The sequence below is a fragment of the Sciurus carolinensis genome, chromosome 9 (assembly GCF_902686445.1).
Source record: "Sciurus carolinensis chromosome 9, mSciCar1.2, whole genome shotgun sequence".
NCBI lineage: Eukaryota > Metazoa > Chordata > Mammalia > Rodentia > Sciuridae > Sciurus > Sciurus carolinensis.
Window position 1 is genome coordinate 63,344,789 of NC_062221.1, and position 26,695 is coordinate 63,371,483.

Sequence of the window (26,695 nt, forward strand, 5' to 3'; positions counted from 1 at the left end):
CTTATTTTCTTCTTCATTTACCCCAAATGTCTTTAGAGGCCAAGGTAGAAGCAGTGAGCATGGGGATTTTATTTTAGAATTGCCTGGTTTTCTAACTGCCCTTTCCTCTCTTGCTGCTTTCTTGGGATCATGGGGCTCTAGTGTGGATTTGAGTGTACTGTGAAACTGGACCATGATGGGGGAGACACTCCGGGGCAGATACTTACCCAAACTTCGAGGAGATGGTGGTCAATGAGCACCATCAGGGTCCCTGGTGTGGGTCTGCAAAAGAAAGGAGGTCCCAGTGGAAGACAGGGACAGCCTGGGGTTCGGGTCAGGATCCTGGCTGCTGGCTGAGCTCACCTACTTCAGAGCAGCCTGTGTTAAGCAGTGCTCAAGGTGAGGAGGCATGCGAGAGATGGGCAGGTGAGGAGGAAGGCCCTTGCCTACTTTGTGGTGCTCCTGGGGTGAGAGTGAGTGTGCTGACTGCCTTGCAGAGATCACAAGCCACCACCTACCCCAGTCTGCACCAGGTCCAAGCCCTCCCCCTGGGGAGACTGTAATCGCGCTCGATTCTGTAACAGTCTGTGAGTCTGCTTCCAGCTGGCAATGAAGACAAATAGAGAATCTGGACCATTATCCAGGCATCAAGATCATCATGCTGATTTGGACCATTGCTCTGCAAGTGGAGCAGAAGTGACCTTACATTTACCTCTTTACTCATAGTAAATGACAACTGGTATGCTGACCTTCCATCTCTTTGCTCATGACATGGATGGCTTATATAAATATCTTCCCAAAGGTGAGGATGGTGGGCGGAGAGAATCAGTAAAGGCCCTGAGATCCCCTTTATGAGTTAACTCCTAGCCCCAGATGTTCTGGGCGGGTACAAAATACAGTGTTTGAAGAGGCCATAAAGATCAGAGAGGTGGGATTGAGAGAGTAGATGACAGAGGACCCAGCTGAGGAAGAAGGGGGAAAGCTGAAACCAGGCCGATCTCAGCAAGCTGTCGTCTTGTACCTTGGCCTTGAACCAGCCCATTGCAGGAGACCCGGGGACAGCATCAGCAGCTATTGGGGTGAACACAGGCTGGTCCATGATCACCATGTTGATAACTTATTTTAAATCTTTATTTAATTTTGTAATAAAAACCAATGAAAACAAAATGACAAAACAAAACAGCACAATCTTTTTCCCTTAAAGGATAACAACTCTGGCCTCCTGTGATTCTTCTATTTTATACACATATTTCAAATAGGTAATGGGGATCTGGGCAGTCTTTGTTGGAATCCAGCTCTGCCACTTTCTAGCTCTCTGTGGGGTGGACAACTATCTTAAATTCTCTGTGCTTCAGTTTCCTCATCTGCAGAAGGGAGATAATAATAGAATCTACTTTTCAAGAATAAATGAAAGTTTGTGAGGTTCTTAGAATGACCTGGTAGATGGATGTGAAATAAAATCAGTGCCACCCATGAATTAACCAGCCCCTCACCTCCCCTACCTCCCAGGCCTTCCCTGACTCCTCCAGTTGGTGAGGGGCCCTCCCGGGTTTGCTTAATGAACCCCATTCCTCTCTTCCAAAGTGACCCTCTGTGGCAGGAGCCCACAGGCTCTGTCTCTGTGCAGCTCCCAGTACTATGTATGCCATTTCTCACCCCTGACGCGCTCCCTGGGCAGGGTATGTGTCTTATTTAACTCTGTGTCCCCTAGGCCCTCACAGGCCCTGGCACACAGAATGAATTTAGTAAATTCTGTTGAAAATAAAACTTTCTCCCACCTAATGATTGCTGACCCACCTCTCCTGTTAATTTCACAGCAGCACCGGAAACTCAGCAGGATGGGGATCATTATCTCTCTAATTTCAAAGTCCTAGAGGAGAGATGTATACATCCCAGTTTCAGTGAGCGGCTAGCCAGGTATGGAAGAGACCTCATCCAGGGCACTCTTGCGAGGGGCCTTGCCTTAACATTTTTCACTGTTTCTTATTATAAAGACTCCATTCCTCTTTAGACTTATTCTAGCCTGTCATTGTGCCCTGCTTACAGGAGATGGTAGTTCAGTCCCTAGAAGCACAGCAGGTCAGGCAGGCCTTGAAGAGGTGGCCTGGTTTGTCCCCGGGGCCCTGGGTCATGGTCAACTATCAGAACAAAGCTGCAAGCAGGCATGGGGACTTTCAGACCCAGATGCTGCAGTGTCTCTGTGTCACAACATCCCAGCAAGCAGGAATCTGTGTCTGGTCTTTACCCATTCTTCAGCCTCACCAAGCCCGGTTCTCCAGACCCCGGGGGTGGGGCAGGAATTCCTGTGGTAGATGATAGTTGGTAATTAGAAATAGAACAAGTAAAAAGAAGTGCATTTTTTATTTTTGTTTTTTTGGGTTTTGCATCAAAATACTTACAGTTTCCAAACAGCCACATGGAGATGCTGCGTCCCCCTTTGGATGCAGTCTGTCTCTACTTCTGGCTGCTGGGTGTGCAGAGCTGAGTCAGCGCCATCAGCTCTGAGGAAAGGCTGCCTGGATCTGGTGACCAGGGCTGCAGAGGGGCTCCATTCATACTTACATGTCGCCGATCACCCTACAAATCACTTCCTTATCCATTATTCATCTGACCTCACAGCTCTCTGGGTAGGTCAGCAGGATATTACTAGGAGCAAAACTGAACTTTTAAAAATCTCAGAAAGTTAAGGGGGCTATGACCCTTAAACACGATCCCTGGTGTGAAAACTGCAGCCCATGATGGAGATGGTGGAGTGCATCCAAAAAACAAAATGTAACTTGGTGTGGAGCCAGCACACCTGGCTTCTTTCTAGTCCCACTTGCCGAATGAACTTGGACAAGGCACAACCCCTTCGGGCCTCAGTTTTCCTACCTGTAAAATTCGGTTTATGATCTCCAGTGTTTTGCCTCGCTGTTTGGAAAGACTCTACATTAAGATGTAAACTTCTAGGGTTACTAGATTTCTAAGAGGGAATCCCTCTCCAGGGTACACCTTTATCTCCCTTCCCCAACACACAAACCCTCTGAAGTGGGGCAAATATCATTATTAAAATCAACGAATTAAACGTGTCCCCACTTGCTGGCAAATCAGTCAACTACACCCACATCCATTAAGTGGCTGTGGTAGTCCATTTTGTATTGCCACTACAAAATATCCGGGTAAAAGGCAGAGAAGTTTATTGGGTCTTATAATTTGGAAGACTGAAAAACTCAAGTGTAGGTGGCTACATCCAGCTATGGGAGAGCTACTGAGAAAGAAACCAAACGATGGGGGTGGCCTTGATTTATAGTAGTCTGCTCTTGAGGCAACCAATCTGGTCCTGCCAAATGGATATTAATCCCTCAGGAAAGCTGAGTCCCTCTGGCCTAATGACCTCCCCCTAGGCTCCACCTCTTAAAGGTCCCACCACTACTCAATACTGTTACACTGGGGACAAAGCTTCTAGCACATGGGGAGGAAAATCATATCCAGACCATAGCAGTAACTTCTTTGTGTGACTTTCTTTTTAAATTTGTGACTCCTGTGCTCACAAGTTTCTCTCAGAACATCAAAAGGGTTGTAAGAAGATGAAGCAGTGTCCAGAGAACCCCATGGTATGTGTACATTTGAATTCTTTGAGGTGACCTCAGAAACTGATGGTTCCTCCATTTTCTTTTTGGCCACAAAGGAGAGGGGTAAAGGGAAACAGACCCAAAGCCCTCCTCTTCCATGATTGGGACCAAGGAATTAGCAACAGATGGCCCCTCCTTCTAGGTCCTCTGCTGGTCAGGAGAGTAGCAAGTCCAAGGCTTCCCTGTTTATTGGCAGGGTTGAACTCTGCTCAGGGCAGTGAGTATGGTAGATTACTGAATACATCAGCTCTGAATTGTGTTACAAATTGCATCTTAATCTGTAAGTACTCTTGGAAGCAAATATAAAATGAGCAGAATCACTCATGTGAATCATTTCATCATGTTCAAAAATGTAGTTGACGTTGTGGAGTGCTAGACCCTGTCCAAATGGCAATTGTCCTCAATTCCATCCACAAAGCACAAGGTTGAAAATCTGGACTTTGAGTATATATTTATCATCAATGAACCAAACAGCCAACACATCCCTTTTCAGTGGGCTGAAACTAATTCCTATCAAAGTAAGATGGAGAAAAGTTTGATTTCATTAATAAAAGAGAGATAGAGGTAACATTATAAGGGTTAAAACTCATGATTTATAAAATGTAATATCAGCCATTTAAAATAAATATGGTTTGTGACAGCATTATATTGTGATAATGTTGAAAAGAATTTATTAACACAAAATGAGAATTTGTGAAGTGAGCAAAATTGGTTTCATTACTTTTGAACTTTACAGTATTGTTCTTTTTCAGTTTAATTGGATGTTTGAAGTCCTAATTAATGCATTTTTGTAGCCCTTGAAGAAATTCTAACTAACACACATAACATACATTGGTTATAGACTAGTGAAATAGAGATATCAGTATAAATTAGTAAAATTAGTATGTCATATCTTAAAACAGATATAAAACATGTTTTTTTTTTTGTTGTTGTTGTTTTGTTTTGTTTTGTTTTGTTTTGTTTTTTTTTGGTACCAGGGACTGAACCCAAAGGTAATTAATCCCTGAGCCACAACCCCAACACTTTTTATTTATTATTTTGAGACAAGGCCTCACTAAGTTTATTAGGATCTCACTAAGTTGCTGAGGCTGGCTTTGAACTTGAGATCCTCCTGCCTCAGCTCCCTGAATGGCTGGGATTATAGGTGTACACCATTGCACCTAGCCTAAATCATATATTTTAAGCGTATGTTATTAGAAATGTAAAATTCTATAAGAGATATTTATTTTGAGGTATAGGTACCAGGAAAAGGAATGGATTTAATGATCTAATTTGTATGACTTCAAGAGCTCTCACTCAATATAGAAGAAAAATAGGTTTATATTGTGGCTCCTAAAAACGAGAATAAGATTATCATAGAAATTCTTGCAACTGCTAGACTAACCATCGCCATCATAAGAAGAAAAGGGAGACATGGATTCCATTGACAGAGGTCCTTTCTAGGGGTCTTGTACATTGAATTTTCTAATACTCCTAAATGGAGTATGCATTCTGAAAGAATGAAGAAACAGGATTGAAAGAGGACAGATATGGAGAGTCAGTCCTTGGGGATATATCTGAGGAGTCTGGGGATACGGGATACTAGGAACAGGGGGGTCCAGAGGTGGAGCTTTCTCTGCACCAGTTTTCTAATAAACCCAGGACCTGACAGAGCAGTGACCCAGAGGCCTGCCCTCCAAATGATAGCACAGGCAACAGAAGCCATCAGCACAGTCCATTTTCTACTGACAAGATGTTTTTGAAACAAGGTTGTGCAAAGCTCAGGAATCCAAACCCTCAGGTCCATGACCTCCACCTGCCTCTCTGTCTCTTACAGCTCATTTCCTTCCTGTGTGGGGCATAAGAGGCATAAACTCTACACTCTCCTTGGAATCTTTCATGTAACCATCCTCAAGTGATCCTCAAGTGCTTCACATATTATGGAAGCAGATGGAGAGGCAGGCAAGGTCAATGGCTTGCCTAGGGTTATGGGAAGGTAGGCAGGGAAAATGGAAATGGTGGTGTGGGGGTCTGACGAACTTCCCTCACCTTGGTCATGGCGTCACATCCCATTTCCTTCCTAGGATGCACAAAGCAACTCATGAAATAAACATTTTTTCTTTTCTTATCCTTTTTGATGGTTGGAAAAACCATCTGCAGAGACAGTGATTAATTTCTTTGTAGAAGATTCAATGTACAAGACTCCTAGAAAGGACCTTTGTCAATAGAATCCATGTCTTCCCTTTCTTCTTATGGTGGTGACGGTTATTCTAGCAGTAGTATTTGTTGGACTTTCTCCCACCACAGACCTCTAAAATGCAAAGCCTCTGATTTTGAGGTGGTAAAAGCCACTCCTTCCCCATATCCTAATGGGCGAAGGCACCAGAGAAGGAGCGAGCCTGTGAGGGCCAGTTAGCAGGGCCCCACCCTCTGCTGGACTTAATATTCTGTTTAAGAGACTACTACTGGTGGCTACTATTTGTTTTTACCATCTTTGGCTCCTTCTAACAATTCCCTCTAAGTCAGAGAGTTAAAATAAGGTCCTCATAAACTCCTTCAGCTTGAGAGTTCCCAGGAGGGGGATGTTAATTTTGTTGACAAATTTCAGTGTCCCAAAGACCCAGGTCTTAATTCTTTGTGCAAACTCTTGGGTCCCGAGTTGGCCTGCTCCCCTTGGGCCCCTAATTAGTCTTGTCATGAGTTCCTCCACTATTGTTTTAACACAGTCTTATGCCCTGGGAGCCAAAGGGCCCTTTGGGGTGAGTCGTGTTGTATTTGTACATATTTTCAAAAAATGGTCATCACCCCCCCTCGCTGTGGCCGCCATCATTTCTCAGTGGAGGTGTTGCCATAGAGATGTTGTCTGATCCATCTCTATTGATACCCCCTTGAAAGGGGGTCCTGAATAGCCACTGAGGTAGGTAAATGTATGCAGTGACATTGAGCGGATGATTCTATTCTGAAAAATTCCGGCACCATTTGTTTCTGTGCTTGTCTGAGGGCTGGGACACGGTGTTGGGTTTTGTTGCACGTGCTACCCTCACAGGCCTGGAGTTAATGCAAGCCTTGTTTGGAGCCACTGAAGCAGAAATTTCTCTGCTGCCGAGGACAAAAGCTTCACAGGCCACCTCAGAGGCCGCTTTGGGAAGGCCGTGTCTCTGGGGCTCCCAAAGGAAATGGGAGATAACTGGGAACATGGAGGAGAGCCCCCAGAGCTCCCAGCCCAGGAACGCTACCCGACACATCTGGCCCCACGAGTCTCCTCTGGGGAGGTGTGGGCTTCACCAATCAAAGGTTTTAATTCAATTTGTTCTTTTTCCAGTCTGTTGAGAAAAATCATCTTGAAGCTGTGTGTGCTGTTCTGTCTGTGGTGAGAAGTGGGTATTTGCATAGCTCTCTGCTCTGTCTTTTCTCTCTAGTGTACTGGGGAGAAGCCCTCTCAGAAAAGACAATCATGGTAGCCTCGTTGCAGACCTCTATGCTGAAACCAGATGACACCCAAGTCCTCTTCCTACTCTGAGGAAGAGAATAGAGGAAGAGGTAGGAAGGATTTATCAAGTATCCTGGATCAGTGTCTAGGTCTTGGTAGGTCATAATAAATGAGTTTTGTTGAACACAAGAATAAACAAATGAATGTTTCAACCGAGCACTGTGCCAGGACCCCCCAACACACACACACACACACACACACACACACACACACAAAGGAATTCAATGACTTGCCCAAGGCCACTCACAAGTTGAGGTGAGGGGTGGCTCCTGAACTTGAGTCTGGGTTTTTGACTCCAAGTCCAGTGCTCCCTCCCGTGACCACAGCAGCTCTGCCCCCCAACTCTGCATTTGGTGCCTCTGTCCAGGGGCCAGAACTATGAGGGCATGGTCAGCTTCCTCACTTCAGGGCACTAGGGCCTGGGGGAGGCCACTAGGTTCCTCCTGCTCCTTGTCCTGCTCCCTGTCCTTGTTCACTTGGCCACCATTAACCCCTGTCTGGTGGTATGAGGTTAGAAGTGGCAAGTGCAAGGATATATGCATTGACCAGCTTCAGGATTTGGTCCAGTGGTTGGGGAACAGTGGTTCTGGTGTCCAGATACTTATTTCTCTGCTAAGCTGCTCCACATGTAGGTCATGTCAGCTGAAGGCAAGGAGTTGTGGAGGGATAATCTCTGTCTCTGGCTAGCAGACCTTTGGCACATGAATTTAGGGACACAGTGTTTGTTCACTCACTCACTCATTCGTTCATTCATTTACATACTCAATATAAACTCTGGGTAGGACATGCACCAGGTGCAGGGGTCTAGTGCAAAGGATGCAGGGATGGATGACTTGAACCCTGTTTCTCATAAACTCAGAAATGTGAAATTGCACCAAAAATAACAATTCACATCTGCCCTTAAAACTCATAGAATGCCTTCAGAACTCCTCTTCAACTTGCATCATATACTCTGTGGTAGGAATTACTACTAAATTCATTTTACACATGAAGAAAACAACAGTTGGAGTTGGCCAAAGTTAGGGAGTAGTTGAGTGTGAACTTGGACCCCATCCTCTTGAGTCTAGGTTTTGCATGAAGTTTCTGTGTGTTCCTCTGCCTGCCGTTTTAAGACACAGGGGTTAGCTGACTTTACTAGTGAAGCCACCTGAACTCACTCCATGTGACTCCTTCAAGTGAGGGAAGGAGTGGCATTGTACCAACCTCTGCACAGACTGCTCGGTGTTCATGGGAGTTCACAGGGGCTGCCAGGGTTCCACGATTTGGTGCTAAAGCAGTGGCTTTCAATCTTGGCTGTGCATTGGGAGTTTAGAAGCACTCAGATCTAGGACCCATGCTGGAAATCGTGATGACTTAGTGTGAGATGGTGTCCTGGAGGTGTTTTTTGATTCATGTAGAGTCTGAGCTAGGGTGTTCCTTGGCCCTACTCTAAGAGCTCTGTTTGGGCGTCTTCTGCAGGTGTCCCCTGACTGGCCATGTTGGGGAAGGGAGGTGAGCGCTCCAGTGATGGTCTCAGCTAAGGGATCTCATGTGCATGACACTAAATCTGGAGGGGCCGTGCACACAGAGATGGACAGAGTGGTCTGTGGACCTCAGACCTTGCTTGCAGGAGTCCCGAGGGTTGTGCCCCAGAGAGGCCGCCTGATTTAGCTTTGAAAAGTGAATTGGCTCTTCCCAGGCCCAACTGTGGGAAGCACTTTCAAAGCAGAAGGTACAGCAAGAGCGGAGACATCCAGCCTGATCATAGTGGGGCGGGGGGCGCGGTGGAGGGCACTGTGAGAGTAAGTCTCTGCTTGAAGGTTACACACAGCTCTGCACTTCATTCTAGAGACAGGGACAGCTGGGGGAAGACCTCAATCCAGGAACTGTCCTGGAAAGAGCACTGGGTTTGCAGTGATCCAGTCCAGTGGAAACTAGAGGGAGAGAGAACAATCGGTTGCAGGGCCAGTGCTAGGCAATGACTGGAGGTGGGAGAGAGGAGGATGCCCACCCGTCCCCCTGGACAGCAGGGCACTGGATTCTTTATCACAAATGACTGACCCTCAGCAGCCTGATACCTGCTAGCTGATCCAGGCAGGGTCCTTCCCTCAGCTCCCCACATGACTGATGTCCACTGCACCTCAAGTTCCAGACTCTGGGCTCCCTGTGGAGGTCAATCTGCATTTGAACATCTTGGGCAGTCATTCCCATGTGTGGGGCCCTAGAGGGTTTTTTTGTTGACCAAGTGCTCTGGGCTCCCAGGGTAGAGAGCTACTAGGGAAACAAAGGGGAGTCCTTGTAATTAGGTTCTCTGAGTTCTTGTAGGGCAAGGGAGGAGAGGAGCAAAAACCCAAGCTGTTCTGAAGATTAGATACAACAGGGGAAAAGTTGAGAACATCTGGGTGTATTTATACCTCCAAAGCCATGACTGGAACCCACAGGATTTAGAAGCAGGAGTGAATGGAACCTTCCTCTGGGCTTTCATTTACATTTATTTGCAACCTCCCAGGAGCATACAGTGATGTCAGAAAGCCTCAGAGTGACCCTTCCTTGCTCTCTGGGGACCTTCACCTGTCCCTCCAGTCAACCCAGGCCTGAGTGAAGGGGGCTTATCATTCTCAGGAAGTTACTTTGATCCTGTTGCCCAGGGCACCGTGCTTTATACCCGGCAGCACACTGAAGGCAATGAAGCAGAGCAGAAACTGGCAGAAAGGTAGGTCTCCAGCAGGTTTAAGACTTTCGGCTAATAATTATAGTGAACCCCACACCCAATTTCCTGTAATACATAAATAAGTATTATTACAAAGGAGGGAGAAAAGGGAAACGTCACTGGCAAACTCAATGAAAGACGGGATCTCTTTCCCAGGGGTTTCTGTTTTGCAGGATCTAGCAAAATTCTGGTGTCATTGAGACCCTTCAGAGTGGTCGAATGAATGTCCTTTGCTACAAGTGACACCCCAATATGTTTTATACTAATGCTACTAGGGAAAAAATAAGTAGTTAAAGGAGGGCAAGATTCTTCTCCTTTGATCAAAAGCCCAGGGCCAATCTTCCAGCACAGTTATGTCCAGGAAAGTCCTGTTGCCCTGAGAGCCACAGAGGACGGAAGCCCCTCTCCTGGCTGATGTCACATGTCCCCCCTATCTAGGAAAGACGGCTTTGCAAAAAGCATTTGGAACAAATTGTGCCATTTGAGAGAAGACAGAGATAGAACAGAAGCCGTCAAGCTGTAATTGCCCTGCTAATTAATGGTTGATCATCTATCCTTTTATGATTCTTGACCCCAGAAGGAAAATTTATTAGTACTTTTAGATTTTGCACAGTCGTGCTAAATGAGGCATGTAATGCACTAATTTAGTGCCTTGTTAGCATAAGTAGGGCCTCCCCAGCCCGCTCCATCCCCACCCAAGGCTTTCTCAGGAACTGTGGGGAACACAGTTCTGTCCTAGTGCCCTAGGACAGGCACAGATTATTTGGCTCCAATGACTGAGAGGCCACAGCCAAGAAGTGGACTTGCCCCATCCACCCTGGGGGATTCAAACACTGGATGTGCCTTTCATCCTAATAAGAAAGTTTAAATCCTCCGGTCTTCAAGTTGTTTCACACCAGTCTCCCTCAATGCCCCGGTTTTCAGAAGTCTCAGCCTATGTTCTTTTTCAGCCTGTGGGTGCCATCACTCAAACTAAAAACCAAGATCTTAATTAACCCTAGGAGGGAATTTGTTGGGATACTGGACAATTGATGTCCTGGTTGATTCAGATTATATTTAATGTGGGTATTTAGCCTGCACATTTACCTGGTTTAGATGCCAACTCAGTGAATTCCCAGGTTTGCTGTCTATATTAAAACCCTGCTGTGAGTGCTGGGTGCAGTGGCGCACCCCTGTAATACCAGTGACTCCAGAGGCTGAGGCAGGAGGATAGCGAGTTCTAAGCCAGCCTCAACAACTTAGCAAGGACCTAAGCAACTTAGTGAGACCCTGTCTCTAAATAAAAAATAAATAGGGCTGCAGATGTGGCTCAGTGGTTAAGCGCCCCCTGGATTCAATTCCCAGTAACATCCCCAGCCCCACCACCCCGAATAAAATAAAGCCCTGCTGTACATGCTCTGAGTCCATGTGGTTCAGGGACCCAGTTTGAAGGCAGGCAGTGAACTGTGGAGAAGCTTGCTGGGCAGGTAGCCACACTTGTGCTCTGACTTTGCCGCCAACTCTCTTTGGGAAATGCAGAATGGTACTGCCCTTTGTGAACCTATTTTCCCATCTGTTAAAGGATCTGTAAATCTTCCTGCCTAAAGTACCTTCGAGTTTTGGCATCCTGTCATTCAACATGGTGGGAATGCCAGAGGTAGGCTGGGTGACTTGGTCACAGCAAAGGCCAATATCAGAAATCTTTAGACGGTCCATATCTATTGGCAATTCTAATTCTTAGAAACAAGATCCAAGGAGAAATTAGACAAATGCATGAAAATAGGGTATCTGTGAGACCTCAAAGGATTGGTTAGATAAAATACAGTAATCCTGTATGAAGGGGTCCTATGAAACCATTAAAAATAGCAGGATAGAGAATTGTGGATGTAGAAAGAGGTTCACCGCATTTTGTTATGCAAAAATCCAGGGTGTCTAAATGAGACCTATTACATGATAATAATTTTGAAAAAATATATTTTAAAAATGTGCCTATTGAAAGTTCTAGGAATATCTATACCAAAATGGTGTATCTTTGGGTGATAAGATTCTTGGGGATGTCTTTCTTTTTTATAGCACTTCATATTTCGAATACTTACTTGCAAGGAGTGTGTATCTCTCTTAGAACCAGAAAAGAATTACAGAAATGATTTAAAAGAATTAAAATATTGGTTCCAAATCAATATGTTCTCTTCATGTTTCATTTTTCACACACATGAATTGACAACCAATTACAACCGTGAAGGGTCAGGCAATGACTTGCTGGCTGGACGTTCTTCATGAAGTAGTCAGCTGGAGAGTCTTAATAACAACTTTGAATGGCCCAAACACTTTGCCATATATGCAACTCTGAGGGATTTAAATTGATTAAGAGACAAAATGTGTGAAGATCTTCAAAGAAAAACCCTAGTTGCCTGTTGTGTTCTCAGCGCGGATCCCTCAGAGGCCTTAATGAGAATCCAGGCCAGCCTCCACGTCTGCAGATAGGAAGGGACTTGCTCAGATCTGAGAGCTGGTCACAGTAAAGCCAGGACCAGAACCCTGTGTCAGGATCAAAACTGCAAGGAACCTTCCCTCTCCAGACATCTGGGGAGGAGCAGCAGGTTAGAATTTCTTTTCTGCAGCTCTTTAGGTGTGAATTCAGGGGGCTCAGGTGATTTCTTCTAAGTAGAGATCCTGGGCTGGAATGTGACCTCCCTGGAGATGGTCTGCTGATTCTGTCTGGAGCAGTCATGTGGGCACCCCTCCCTGCACAGTTGTACCTGGGACACCAGGGATTTGCACCATGGGCTGTCTTCCTAGAAGCAAGACAATGGTGAAAAGTTCACCTGCGTTCTTTGAAGCACACTGCTCTTCTGGGGTGTTCACCCTAAGAAGGGATAGATGAGATTGGAAAAGTCAAAATATTGGATGATATGGACATCACTTGCAAGTTACTTGGAAATTCAATTGCACTGTTATTCCCTGAGAACCTCCTAGCTTCCGGGAACTTTGTTGGGTCTTTGGGTGGGACAGGGAATGAGGGTGGGGATAAAGGAGAAGGGCAGGATGTGGCAGATGCTGCCCCTGTCCTCAGGGCTTAGAATCTAAGGGGAGGAGGAGTCACCACTGGGAACAAGAAACTGTAAATTAAAGCATTTTGCTAGAACCTGAAAAGGTATAAGCTGACTACTACATGGGGACACTTAGGATATGCAGTGGAGAGGAGAGCTGGGGAGGCTTTCCAGAGAAGGTGGCATTTGAGAAAGCCTTCGTATAAAAGGAAGGATTTCAACATTTGAAGGTAGATGAAAGGGCATTTGAAGTTGAGGGAAACAGGAAATGACAGTAATGGCTGGTGTGCACTCAGAACAGCTAACAGCGGGGGCAGGACCAGGACCAGGATAGGAAGCAGCCTGTGGGAACTCAGTGCGTGAGCTTTAAACAAGAGACAGGGTGTGTTGGAGGGAGAGGGGGTTATATCTTGAGGAGCTTGTAGACCCAGTAAAGAAGTCTGGAATTTTCCTGTAGGTAACAAAGAGACACAAGATTTGAGGTGAGTGGTGCTTTAGGGGATTTTCCTCATGTTGGAGGGGGAAAGATTAGAGTTGGAGGCAGTCATTTCAGAAAAAAAGAAATAATCATGGAAACAAGAAACCCTAGATCCTCTCCTTTTTTCCAGGTGATGAGGAGAGAGAAGGAGGCCTTCCATTCCTCCTAGACTTTGTGGTCTCTCTCACAACTTGCAAGAGAAACTTCTGAACTGGTTGTTCCAGCAGCATTAGGAAGAAGCCAGGAAAAGTATGTAGTATGGTTGGAAGCTTCTCCAGGGCAGACGGAGACTACATGTCTCCCCACCACCCTTCAGGAGAAGTTTTGTTCCTTCTTTAGAGCCACTACCTCAAGGTGGTTCCAAGTCTGGGCTACAAACTAAGAGATGCCTCAGGAAATAACTCTCTCACGATGTATTAGGGTCAAGAAATTCTTCTTGGTAAGAAAATAGAAAAGAGGTGAGGCCGAGGTGGGGTGGGGTGGGACAGCAACCCCAGGAGTGGCAGGATAGGGGTTTGTCCACAGAACTCATGGTGGAAACAGACCTTAAAGACAATATACTAGGATCTCTTTTTTGCTCTTTCCTTCATTGAATTCGGATCCATTCTCTGCAAAATAGTGAGAGCGCATGAAATAGCTTCCAGGGTCTTCATCCCCAGGTGATTTGATGCTTGCTGTAAAACCAGAGTTCTCATGTGGGGCCTTGATGATGCTGTGTGCCTCACTCTCCCCAAGTAAAAATAGAATCAATGTGGTTTCCAGGCTGGAGATTAATGACGAGAGGACACCTGGAAACTTCCCATGGAGGACACTACTGGGCCTAATGACCTTCTTACTTACTGTCTTTTAACTCTGGAGACCTCAACAGACAATGGAAGAAGCATGCATACCATCCTAGCATACCCTCCCACGGAGCCCAGCCTGGAGTCAGCCACCTTTTACACGCACGCACGCACGCTCGCACGCTCGCACACACACAAGTACTCTTGGTGTCTGCCAAGAGTGAATTCCCTTGACTATCACAGATCTGAGGTGGGCCTTGTCCTTGTCACTGGTAAATTTCTGTACATCCCCTGCATCCCTTTCCAAGGTGGCTACTAGTCTCCGCCAGCAGATGGCACCCGGAGCTCTCAGACGACCGCCCCGGCCTCAGGCCTGAACTCCCAGCCTCCCCCACTCCCACCCTTGGAATGGGATAATTTGGGAGTCATCTGTGGGAGGGCTGCCAAGGCCTTAAATTTACTACTTGGAGCTTGGATAATCTTCCCCAGACGGAGCACTGGAGGGGAGAGAGGACGAAGGAAGGGGGGCAGGGTCTCCAGGGGCAGATCTGGTCAGGGCCAGGACAGATTCAGCTTGGGCAGCCAGAGAAGTCCTCGCTGCAAGGCCATACCCTTAGGGGTGTCTGGAGCAAGTGTGGGTCACACCCTGGAAGGGGAAATACTTTCACTGGTATGAAGACCCGGGAGACCAAAGGGATTCTCTGACATAAGGGCTTCCAGATCCTGACCATCCCTCCCATTGCTGCCTCTGGTTCTTCTTCTAACCCCAGCATCAGTCTCACCTGCTGCCTCCCTGACCTGCTTGCCTCCTGTCAAAATTCATCATTAATTTTATTTTATTTTATTTTTTTAGTTTTTTATTCTGGAATTTTCCGAACATACAAAAGTAGAGAATATAATATAACAAACCCCTTTGTTATCTATCACCAGCTTCAATAACTATAATAATAACCAGTGTTTTGCCAGATTTTTCATCTTTTCCTCAACTTTTTTTTTTTTCCTGAAATCTTTTATGGCAAATCCCAGACATGATATCATCTTACTGCAAAACACTTACGATGACTTTTTGTCCCCTTAGAGTATATTAAAACCACCTAGACATCAGCATGCATCTCTACCTGATAAGGTCTGCTTTCTGTTTAACATAATCACCTGCCATTATCATATCTCACATTTATAATCACTCCTTACTATCACCTGGAGCCTCAGGGCACTTGGCTCCCTCTGGCATCTATCATAGTTCACCCAGTGTGGGGGATACTAGCATAAGTGTGGGTAACCCCCACTCCACCATAGTTGGCTCCAGAGCAGGGACCAGACCCCAATTATCCTAAAATTCTCATGGACCCAGAACAGCACCTGCTCAGAGTCCTGGAGAGTTAAAGCACAATAAAGAACAACACTCCAGGAAGTCACCTTTGTGGTCATCATGAGACCCCAGGGAAAAATTCCACCAGATGAAACTGTGAGGTCAAAGGAGAAAATCCCTCAGAGGTGGGTGTCACAAGACTCGTCCTTTTCTCTTGAGGTAGATAAGAGACGCACGTAGACAGACTCCGCACGTCTCATGACTCCAGGAGCAGCGGAGACAGGGAATGCAAAAAATGTGGTGGTGCCAGCCGCAGAGAGGTCTGGAAATGCCTTCTTAATTGAGCCTTTCTGGGAGCTGCAGAGGCTGGCTGGAGGAGGGATAGAGAGAGGACAGTGGGTGGAAAAGCCAGGAGGGACGGCAGGACAGACCCCAGTGCTTTGATCCTGCCTCTTCTCTGATGAACTTAGAAACCCCAAAGGCAAAACCATCAGTTCTTCTGTAAAATTGTTATCTCAACAATGCCCATCAAAGGAAAGAATTGCTCTATCCTTGGACGGTTCTGTCCATAGGAAAGTCTTTGCTCCCTGAAGCCCAAGTCTATTTTTATGCAGATTTTTACCCATGAGGGCCACCTTGAGCATATTTATTTGCTTTCACAGGAAATATGTGTGATAGGGATAAAGCTGGGAAACATATGCAGAACACTTATTAAAGGCTGAACATCTTGCATACATTAAACACCAGGGATATTTTTGCTGTAGATGTCACAGTTCCTATGTGGCAGGTGAGAAAAGGGGGCTCGGAGAAGTGCTTAGCTTCCCAGGACACACATTCCACTGGGGCTCTGGTCTAGCCTCTTTTGGTTCCCCTTAGACAGCCAGAGCTGGGTTCTGCTCCTCAAGCCCTCTGGTCTCCAGGCTACATATTGATGTCTTCCTGGCAGGCCATCCTGCCCAGCTTCTGGGATGCACTCAGGTTGGCTTGAAGCCCTGAATAGTGAGGTCCAAGACAGGGATCTGAGTGTCCTTGTTTTGCTTGAAAAGCATTATGTACCAGTCGGCAACTGGTATACTTCATCTTTTGCTTGAGGAAATAACATGTGCTTGTGACCCCTTGATCCCTAGACTCTTGGGAGGGCTCTGGGTAACAGGAGTAGCACAGACTGTGCCAGAAGGATATCAGGACCATCAGTCAAGCCCTGAAACCAGTCTTAAGAGTGCTCTCTGCATCTATAGCTCTCCTGTTCCCAGGCCTCCACTCTTCCCAAGCAACCACTGACCCGGATGCTTGGAAGAGGATGCATCATGCTTTTCATGAAGTTTTATTTATTCTTTTGTGAGCGGGTAATACTTTCTACATTCTCATGGCTGGAAGTTTTAACGATACCAAAGGTATAAAGTAGAAATTCTCAATTCCTTGCTCCTTCCACCAGTTTCCCTCTCTCCTAGTAACCAGTGTTACTGTTACTTGCTTCTGGTGCACCCTCTCAGTTGTGCTCACAGAGAATACAAATAAGATGTATATGGGCATTCCTACTCTCTGTTTTTATACAAATGTCAGATTATTATATTCACTGTTCACGCCCCTCAAATACCATCCCCACTTTTGTTACCATATATCTTCAAGTTCATGCCTGGGGTTAAAATTTACCCTCTACATGCCATAATGCCAGTGGTCCAAACCTGAACCCTAGCCTTTGCACCCAGCACAAAACAATGAAGCTTTCAGTACATGCTTATAAAATAATCTCCATGTAGATATTAAGAGATGACTGTGGACCTGTTTTTGTTTACATTTCCCACTTATATTTTCCAGGAAGTCAAGACTTTGTACTGCTCTTGTGGGTATGTAACCCTCACTTTACAAAGCAAAGGAATCATCCAGAGATGGAAATGATTTATTCAAACTATGTTGCAACCCCCTTTCAGCTCCTTTGATTTTGTGCTTTGGAATTAGCCTCTGGAGTGGGGAGTGTGGCTGAATTTCTCAATAGTCACTTCAATATACATGGAGGTACTCAGAAGGAGCCACATATGACACAGTAGTGGGACTCAAAAGCCTCCTTCCACCCTGAATGGAAGATGGAATCTGCACCAAATCACTTTTTTAACCTTTCTTTCAGCTTCTCTGGCTGCAAAGCAGTGATAATTCAACTTGCTCTTAGGTTCTTAAGTGCTCCATGGTATTAAATACCTGGCATTAAACAGTACAAAAATATATTAAAAAAATACCAACTTGTAAAGTGCTAGAAATGACACTCTGTCTTTGCCTAAGTATATTATGAGAAATGGGGAAGCTGGCCTCTCAGGGCTGTCTGCAGAGCCCAGGAGTCTAGGGACCTTCCATGATGTATGTGCAATCACCAGATTATACTGGAGAAAAGATCTAAAACAGACATAGTTTTAGAGCATTCATGATAAATGGTTCTTAACAAATTGAAGCTTATTATTTCTCTCCCTCATATTCTCAAAGAAGTGGTCTCTGCTTTTAAGCATGTTCCATTCCTGGAAACTCCATTGTAAAGGGAAATCCTACCCTGATTCTATGGTTCAGGGTCTCTCTCTTCAAACATATTCAGTCTCCTGAGGGAACTGAATGGATGAACGTGACGGGAAGGAGGGGTAGGTATTTTTAGACCACGTCAAACAAGAGAGGCAGAAACTGGAGCCTGCTTAAAATGATGCTCTATAATGAGAATGTGGTTTAGTGTAATGAACAATCGGTGCATTTATTGAATTGTGTAGCTGGCCATTGAAATTTAAAAAAAAGAACAGTAAAGGTCTCATTGAGACTGACACACAGCATTGGGCTGAGTGCCTCTAGAAGGTTCAGAAAATGGTTCCCCTCATGGAGTTCATGGTGCTACCCAAAGCTTTCTCATCCCTTCACCTGGGCCCTTCTTATTCACTGCACACCTCCATCCAGTGTAAGGAACAACTGCCACTGACAACTTTCCTTCACAGGAAAGTGGCCTTGCAGTCATTTCTCCTCCAAGGAGAAGGGATAAACATCAGGAAAAGCTGCACACAGTGGCATATGCCTATAATCCCAACAATTGTAGGAGGCTGAGGCAGGAGGATCACAAGGTTGAGGCCAGCCTGGAAAACTTAGTGAGATCCCATCTCAAAATAAAATAAAAAAGTGCTGGGAGTTATAGCTCAGTGGTAGAGTACCCTGGGCTCAATCTCCAGTGCCACCAAAAAAAAAAAAAAAAAAAAAAAAAAAAATCAGGACAGGTCTTTGAGTCTCTTGAAAAAAAAGAAACCCACGGTCACCAAATGGTGTAGAGCCTGGAAATCAACAGGATAGGCCTCCTCTCTAAACCTGAAGACCCAGGAAAACCAGAAGTCAGTTCATCAGTAAGTTAGCTGGCTAACCTCACAGGGTCAAGTCAGTTTGATGTGTATTCCATGTCTATGATTTTAAATATCAGATTTAAACATTTAAGGTTTTGCTCTTTGAGCAGATAGATGGCTTTGGCTCCCAAATGAACTAATCAAGAAAAAGCAATGAATTCTTTGCCTGCAGTAGGGAGTGAATTCAAATGAGGGCTGGGGACCCTCTCCCCTATGGGGCAGGGGACTAGAACAAAACCACTGGAGCCTACCAGGAAGGAGCTGTTCTTTGGTCCCAGGCCTGGCAGCAAGCTCTAGATGGGCGTGTTTGGAGTTGAACTTGGGTCCTCCGTGGGTGAGCTGGCATACTTCTCTCTAGGGAAAGTACCAGAAAGGTTGGCTCAGAGAAACTGGCCTGGCATTCATCTTCAGGAGAGAGTGATCTGGCAGATACCATCTCTCCCCACCAACTTGCCAGGAGTCTGGGCCTGTGTGAGGAGGTGAGGAGTTCTTCTGGATCAGGCGAGCTTGCCTTCCTGCAGAGGAAAGCTACTGGCCAAAGGAGATTAGGACCCAGCTGCACACCCATTCATTGCTCCTCTCAAGACAGGTGGGCGCTGTGGCAGCGTCTATTTGTTGTCTCAACATTCATTCCCCCTTTCTTCCTTAATGATAGATGCTGATAAGACTACATTCCCAGCCATCCTTGCGGCTGGCTGGCAAAAATCATCAGGTAGTCTTAAAGGGGACTGAATTAGTAGGTAGGACATCACATCGACCCTTGCCCTTCCAAATCTTCCTCTCTGGAGGATTCTGGGATGAGTAGGACTTAAGAGGGTATCTTAGTCCATGCCATTACAGGACCAATGGGAAAATCGGTTTCTAGGGCTGATGATGATTTTGTGGACTGCAGCCTATCTGCAGATGTCTTCTTAGATGTGCAAATAAACCCCCACTTTGGCGAAGTCGTGACTAGGACTCCATTTCGACTAGCCAAACAGATTTTCTAACTGATAGAAACTGGGAAAGAAATGAGCTCAGGAGGTCACGGGAGATGCGTAAGGGCAGCTGTGGGAGGTGGGGGTGGGGCAGGAGGGAGCAGGTGGTGGGAGGGTTGCTAAGGGTAGGATGGGATTGTAAACCAGAAGTCCTCAGTGTTTGGCACTGGCATCCTGTGCTGTTTTGTGCACATGCCAGAGGCGCTCTGTGTTTTACCCCCAACACCTGCCCTCTGCCTTTCCACCCATGCATCCTGAGGGAAGCGACGGCACGTGTGCCGCTCACCTCCGCAGTGAAGGCAGGGAGCCGCTGTGCTGCGACCTGGGAGTGCTCGCCGGATCCAATTCGTTAACTGGTTTTAGTCTGAGTCTTAAAACAACAGGCTTAAAGGAGAGAGATGTCACCATAAATTAGGGGTCAATTTGAGCCCACTGTCTCTTAAAATCACAGGTGCTGCGCGGAAGGTGCTTCGTAGCCTCGGGGAGGAGGTGGCATCCCCGGCAGCGTCGGTTGCAGCGTGACTGCCCTTTGGACCCATAGGGGGCACTAAGGAACTACCGGATCTCGTTTCCTTTCTCGCGGAGGTCGCTGCTCAGACCTTCAGCCGCTCCTGACCAAGGGCAGAGGAGGGGACGGTGCGGGGCTGGGACTGGGACAAGGGCTAGCTTAAAATCGGTGGAATGAAATCCTCACCCTTCCGCATTCTGCTTGATCTAAAATGCAGAGCATCTGGTTTGAAAGTTCAGAAGACAATGTCCCCGTCCCCACTCTCGCATCACATACTGACGGCTGGACCTTTCTGTGCCTGGATGTTAGACTAGGAAGGGGCCTTAGTGACCAGCCGATCCTCGCCACTTGTTTAGCGTATAGGGAAACCGGAGGCGAGAAGGCAAGTGAGGGGTCCAGAGCAGCGCAGGGCGTCAGCGGCAGGCCCCGAGAAGAAGCCGCCCCTCGGATTTCAGTCTAGTGCTCTTTCCGCCACACCCACCGCCCTGGCCACATTTGTTTTCTTTTCCGGCCCCTGGGGGACTCTGGCAGGGCCGGGGGTCTGATGTGAACTGGAATCTGTTCAATTTCACCTCTCATTGCTCCCACCAGCTCGCCACTCTGGCTGACGGGAGGCAATTAGAACCAGACATCCCATAAGGGCATTCCAGGGAGATCTCTTAAAATTCCACAGCAGCTGGGGACTTGCCTTTTCCTGCGGGGATCATCTGGTGTGTAAATACCTAGTTGTGTAAGACACAGGGTGGGGGTGGGGAGCGTGCTTCCACACACAATCTCTCTCTCTCTTAGTACACATTCACCCACAGAGAGAAAAACAGAAATATTCAACAATGGTTCTTTTCCTTTCTGCCTCCCAGAGAGGAAAGTTAGGAATTTACAGGATACCACTGGGAACATCTAATAGCTTACTTCAGGGATGAGCTCTGTGTTTGTATTGGGCAGTGGGTGGCAGGGAAGGGAACAGGACATTGTTGATTTTCTTACACCCCCTGCAGATGGCTCTCCCTCTATGCTGGCTTCTGGGGAGACAGCCAATGGGTGTTGGTGGCCAGCTTAGCTAATACACAATCACAGGACCCCAGCTGAAATATGTAGCCTCCCTTTACCTGTGGGGATGCCAACGCTGTATAAGACAAAATGGCAGAGTAAGTAACTCCAGGCTAAGACCACTGACCTTGATTCACCTGCCTTATGATTCCTGCAATATCTGAAATTGAACAGCAGACCCTGGATTCTGAGCTGCTGGGAGTTCTCTTTGTTTCTCAGAGCTCCCATTTCACATTGGTCACTAGTATACCTGGCTTTGGCCAACAACGTGTTACTGTATAAGTAGACCCAGAAAACCTTAACTTAGCTGTCACTTAAAAATTGCCAAGGCATTTTGAAGGCAAACGGAAAACTGGAACCTGAATGAACACCTTCCTACTGGATTTGTGGGAGGCTGGAGAAGGTGGAAGAGACATCCTTCTGACATGTCTACATACCCCATAGGTTGCAGAGTTTGGGGTCAAGACCATGTCTTCTGTTTCCTAGCCTGGGATCTTTTCAACACCATCTTGCCTCCACTTGACATTCCTCCCTTTGAGGTTGGATATTGGCTTGAATATCCCATTTATAAATAAGGATAAGCCAATTTTTAAAAATTAAATCAGCTCATGATTACCATGATTTTTATTAGACATGGCCAGTAACTCTGACTACCTTTTAAAAATATGTCTGGGGTTGGTGGTTAATTGGCGATTAATCACCAATTCATGTATTGTGTGATTTCAAGTTACCGATTGACTTTCCCTCTTGTGCTTTCCATTTCCACAGGTCTCTGCTTGCTGGTATCCTTCAGATCTCTGTCTGAGCCCCAGATGTGGCAATCTTTACCAGACTGACACTCCGGGAGAGAAGAATGAACCCACCAGGTCATTTTGTTGGTGAGTGCATTCATTTATTTACTCCTTCAACACTAAACAATTGCTGGTACTAGGAATCGTCCAAGGTGCTGGAGAGAGGCTTTGGGAATAGAGGGCTGAGAAGTTGGGCTTGAGGAATTTAAACTTTGGTACAGGAAGACAGCAGCACTTGCCTGTGAGTAGACTAATGCTAAGACCTAGAAGAAGCCCTACAAGGGAAGAAAAGGTGAAGTTAGTGCCGGGGAGAGGAAGTCACTTCTGTTGAGAGTGGGTAGGGGAGCAGTCAGAGAAGAGTTCCTGTTCCTGAAAGTGGTGAAATTGAAATTGTACAGAGAAGGATGCGTAGGCTCCTGACCTACAGGGTGAGGGAGGAGGGAAGGTTCAGATCATTCTAGATGTGGGATGGTAGGCAGGAGGGAGAGTGATGGTATGTTTAGTAAGGAGAGGATCAGTTTTGCTGGTTGCCCTGGTCAGTTGGGGTCACCACTTGGATGATCCTGGTTGCCACGTAGAGGTTAGGCATCAGGAATGAGAAAGCTGCCCTGACTTTCCCAGTGGGCAAGTTGTGTAGACAGACCTACTACCCTTGAGAAAGGGGAGTGGAGCAGTTTGTACAGGAGGGTGAGAGACAAGCGTGAGCTTGCAAAATGTGACCAGGCCACCTACCTAGCCTCTCTTACTGTATGCACACACGACTCTGTCTCTCCCATTCCTTTAGCATGAATCCATGTGCCCTAAAAGAGACCTGTTTGAATGGGCATAAACCCACGGCAACCCCTAAGCAGAATTAAAAACCTTGCTGTGTTGGAGGGAGCTCTATTTTTCCTTTCTATAAAACTGGAGAAGTTTGAAGAAACCTCCAAGGTCATCAATTGCAACATCTACTTGATACTTAGATTTCCCCCATTGCTCTTCTGCTGGGTGATTGTCTATTTTGTGCTTAAATATTCGCAGTGATGGAGAGCTCACCTCTTCAAGAGGCAGTGCACGCACTGGTGAGACATGGAGTCAGGATGGATTGGGACAGAGCCTGCACCACCCTTGCTGGTTAAAACTGGAACAAGACACCTACCTGTTTGTGCTGACAGCATTGAAAGAGGAAGATTCCCTACCCCAAGCATGTGAGCTTCCCAGAAGGTCTCTGGAGTAAAAATCTGGTATGAATGACTCTGGTTTGAGCAGCACTTTACAGTTTGCAAAGAGCTTTCTCAGGCTTTATTCATCTCATGTCCACAACACTGTGTGGACTGCATTTCCATTTTATGTCTCAGAGAACATCCCTGGGATGAACACTGAATCAAGATCGATGCCAGGATCCTGGTCCCATTTCTTCTGGTTCTAGATCCTGGACTTAGCAAACCAGCTAGGGAAGGAGGAAGTCCCTAAACACCAGCCTGGAGATATTGTTTCCTTTCATATAAACACATGATGGGCTGGCCACAGTGGCGCACACCTGTAATCCCAGCAACTCGGGAGGCTGAGGCAGGAAGATCCAAAGTTCAAAGCCTGCCTCATCATTGTAGCGAGGCATTTAGCAACTCAGCGAGACCTTGTCTCTAAATACAATATTTTTAAAAAGGACTGGGATGTGGCTCAGTGGTTAAGCACCCCTGGGTTCAATCCCCAGTACCAAAAAAACAAACCCAAACAAAAAAACATGATAGGTATAAAATTAATTCAATCAAAGGGGCAGGATGGCACTGTGCTTGCGTGTGCACATGCACAAGTGTGAGCATGCACGTGCCCACGGGATCCTTTATGTTAAGTCGAAATTCATGGCCAACAGATTTTCTCCTCCTGTTTCTGTCCTAGGAGTGTATAGTCAGGGTCCTGGTTTCAGAGTCAGCTTCAGGGGTAGAAGCACAGTGCGCCCAAGGACACCTTATTTGTTGACCAGTGGAGCTAGTGTGCCAGGAGGGGCAGGAAAACTACAGACCTCCTCGTTGGTAGGATGGTTAATACTGAGAGGCATTGTCCTGTAGGTTCTTTGCCAGTGTCTCCTGTGACAGAGGAAGGCAAGCTTTCAGACACCTCCATCACAGATCACCATGAAAGCATTTGTTATTGCCATCCTTTGACTTCTCTGTTGTGACCTTTTATTCAGGGCTTTATGCATCTGAGTTTCTTCATTTGTAAACGAGGCACAGGTGGGGGTAATCATAGAGGCATCAACCAACCAGTTGTTCCTAAAAGTCATGCCCTGGTCTAAAAGGGGGAAAATAAAACAGCACTTATGGTCTCCAAATTGGCAGGAGGGGCTGAAGCGTAGAGATGAAGGGGTGCAGGCAGACCTGGAGCAGCAGGCTTTGTTACCCTGACAGTGTGTCTCCCTGAGAGTTTGTGGTCCCAAGTCAAGTAAACTCTGGGCCAGAGTCAAGAGGCTGAGAAGGGCCTCTTTGGGCCACCTGGCTCAGAAAGTCTCTGAGGAGCTGAGATTCCAGAGTCGACATGGGAAAGAAAGTGAGTTCTCTGGTCCATGGGCTGAGGGAAGGCTGTGTCACACCAAGGATGGTGTGACCTTGAGAATAGCAGGAAGAGAAGAAAGGGCGTCTCAGAGCAGTCCATGTCAAGGCTGTCCGGGCCAGCACACAAGGTCCCTCTGCTTAGCTCGTGGGAACCTGACTTGGGGAATGGACTCGCTCAACATGGCTCTGATAACTGGTGACAAAGCTGACTTTTAGAACGAGGTGTTCAGATGGCAGCTAGGAGAGGACTAAAGGGAACTAAAGAAGGTCCCCAAGGAGAGGGGGCACGGTCTAGTCTCTCATAGTGAGGAAGATGGTGTGCACTTGGGCGATGGGAACAGAAGTCCCCTCTCAGAGAGCAACAAGGTCACCAGGCTGGGATGCCCTGTGGTTCCAACAGAACATGGCAGAAGACTCCCTGTAGAACTTTGGGGAAAACTGCTCCAACATGAAACTACTGGAAAACAAGCATTCAAGGCTTCAGATACAAATCTCCAGGATGGCAAGACAGATCAAAAAGAATACTATATGGAAGACCAAAGCCAGCCAGGGGCTGGGCTTAGGAACTGGTGGGGCTGGTGACCGTGTGTGAGGAGAGAGAAGGTCAACCCACTCACAAGTGCAATAGGAATCCATGAGGGGCTGTCCTACAGGGCACCCGCCCAGGGAAGTGTAAACAAAAGACCTGGGTTCAAGTTGGTCTTAACCACTGACCAGCTGGATGACCCTGAACTGGTCACAGCACCTATTCATCACTCAGTTTCCTCAATTGTAAAATGAGAAGAATGCTCCTTACCTTCCAGGGTGATTGGAAGTGAAATAACATGGAAAATGTGGAAATGTCTAACAGAGTTCATTCATTCCCATGTTGGTTTGTTAATTCATCCATTCAGCAAGCATGTGCTATGGACCTGTGATTTGCCTGGAAAATAGTAGGCACTCGATCAGTGTTTTAAAATAAAAAAACATAAAGTAGGAATGGAAAATGAATTCCAATTGTATGCCTTTGAAGTCTGGAATAATCCATAAGTATTAGGGAAGTTGGTAAATGGAACCATCAAAAAGATCAATGAGTTGTTTGTTATTCATCGTTTTGGGAAGAGGTTGATGGAGAGATCTAAGCTCTTCGCTGAACACTGCTACTGGCAAGATTAAATGGAGGGGAGGCTTGGACAGATGTCATCCAGAGACACATAATGGCTCTCCTTCAGTGAAGAAGAAAGGCAGAGGCCCAGGATTTCACAGCCTGAGCATGGGCTATTGAAAGCAGCTCTGTAACACTTCTTCCCCTAGTGTAGGGGGCTTGGGGTCCTACTCTCCTAGCCAGAACACTGGGCACAGAAGTCTCCTCTAAAGAGGTTTTAACCCATTTCTTTCTCCATTTGGGATCTTTAGATTTTTAGGGCATCCATGAATATTGCAGTACTTTTTTGTGACCTATTTTAAAAATTTCAAACATCCTGTAAGAAATCACATGTCCCCACAATGAGGTTTTATTTGGCTAGAATAATATCAACCAGTCGTGTTGATCAGAGGCTCTGGTATGTGCTTTGATCAATAAAGAAGGGAAGTAAAATAAAGGCGGCTGCTTAATAAGTTCAGTGTGTTTAGAAGTCAAAATTCTTTCAAACACAGGGCATAGAGCAGTTAAGGATGTAATTTTTTAAAAATTGAAAACATTGATAACCACCACTTCAATCCAATCCTCTCATTTCCCAGTGAAAGACTCAGAGGTCAGAGAAGCAAAGAAAGTTGCCTAAGGTTACAGAGCTGGTCGGTGGCAATGCCACACCTAGAACCCAAGTCGCCAGGTCCCTGGGCTGCTCCTGCATCTCAGTGTTCCTGAGCATGGATTTGAAATCTGCGAGTCACTTTCTGCAGTCATTGCCAAGGTGTCAAAGGAAAGATGCTTTGCAGCTTTTCCTCGGGCTGCTCCTCTTCTGATCCAGCCGCCTGATGTGCTATTGGTCCCGCCGGTGTTTGGTGGAACTTCCCAAGGCAGGGAGAAGACAGACGGACAGGAACGCCCTGGGAGGTTCTTGCAGGAGATGAACATCCTCTCTTTATCTTCAAAGCAAATGCTTAGGACAGGAGACTGCGGTGCTTCCCAGAATTCAGGCTGAAGCAAAACACAGA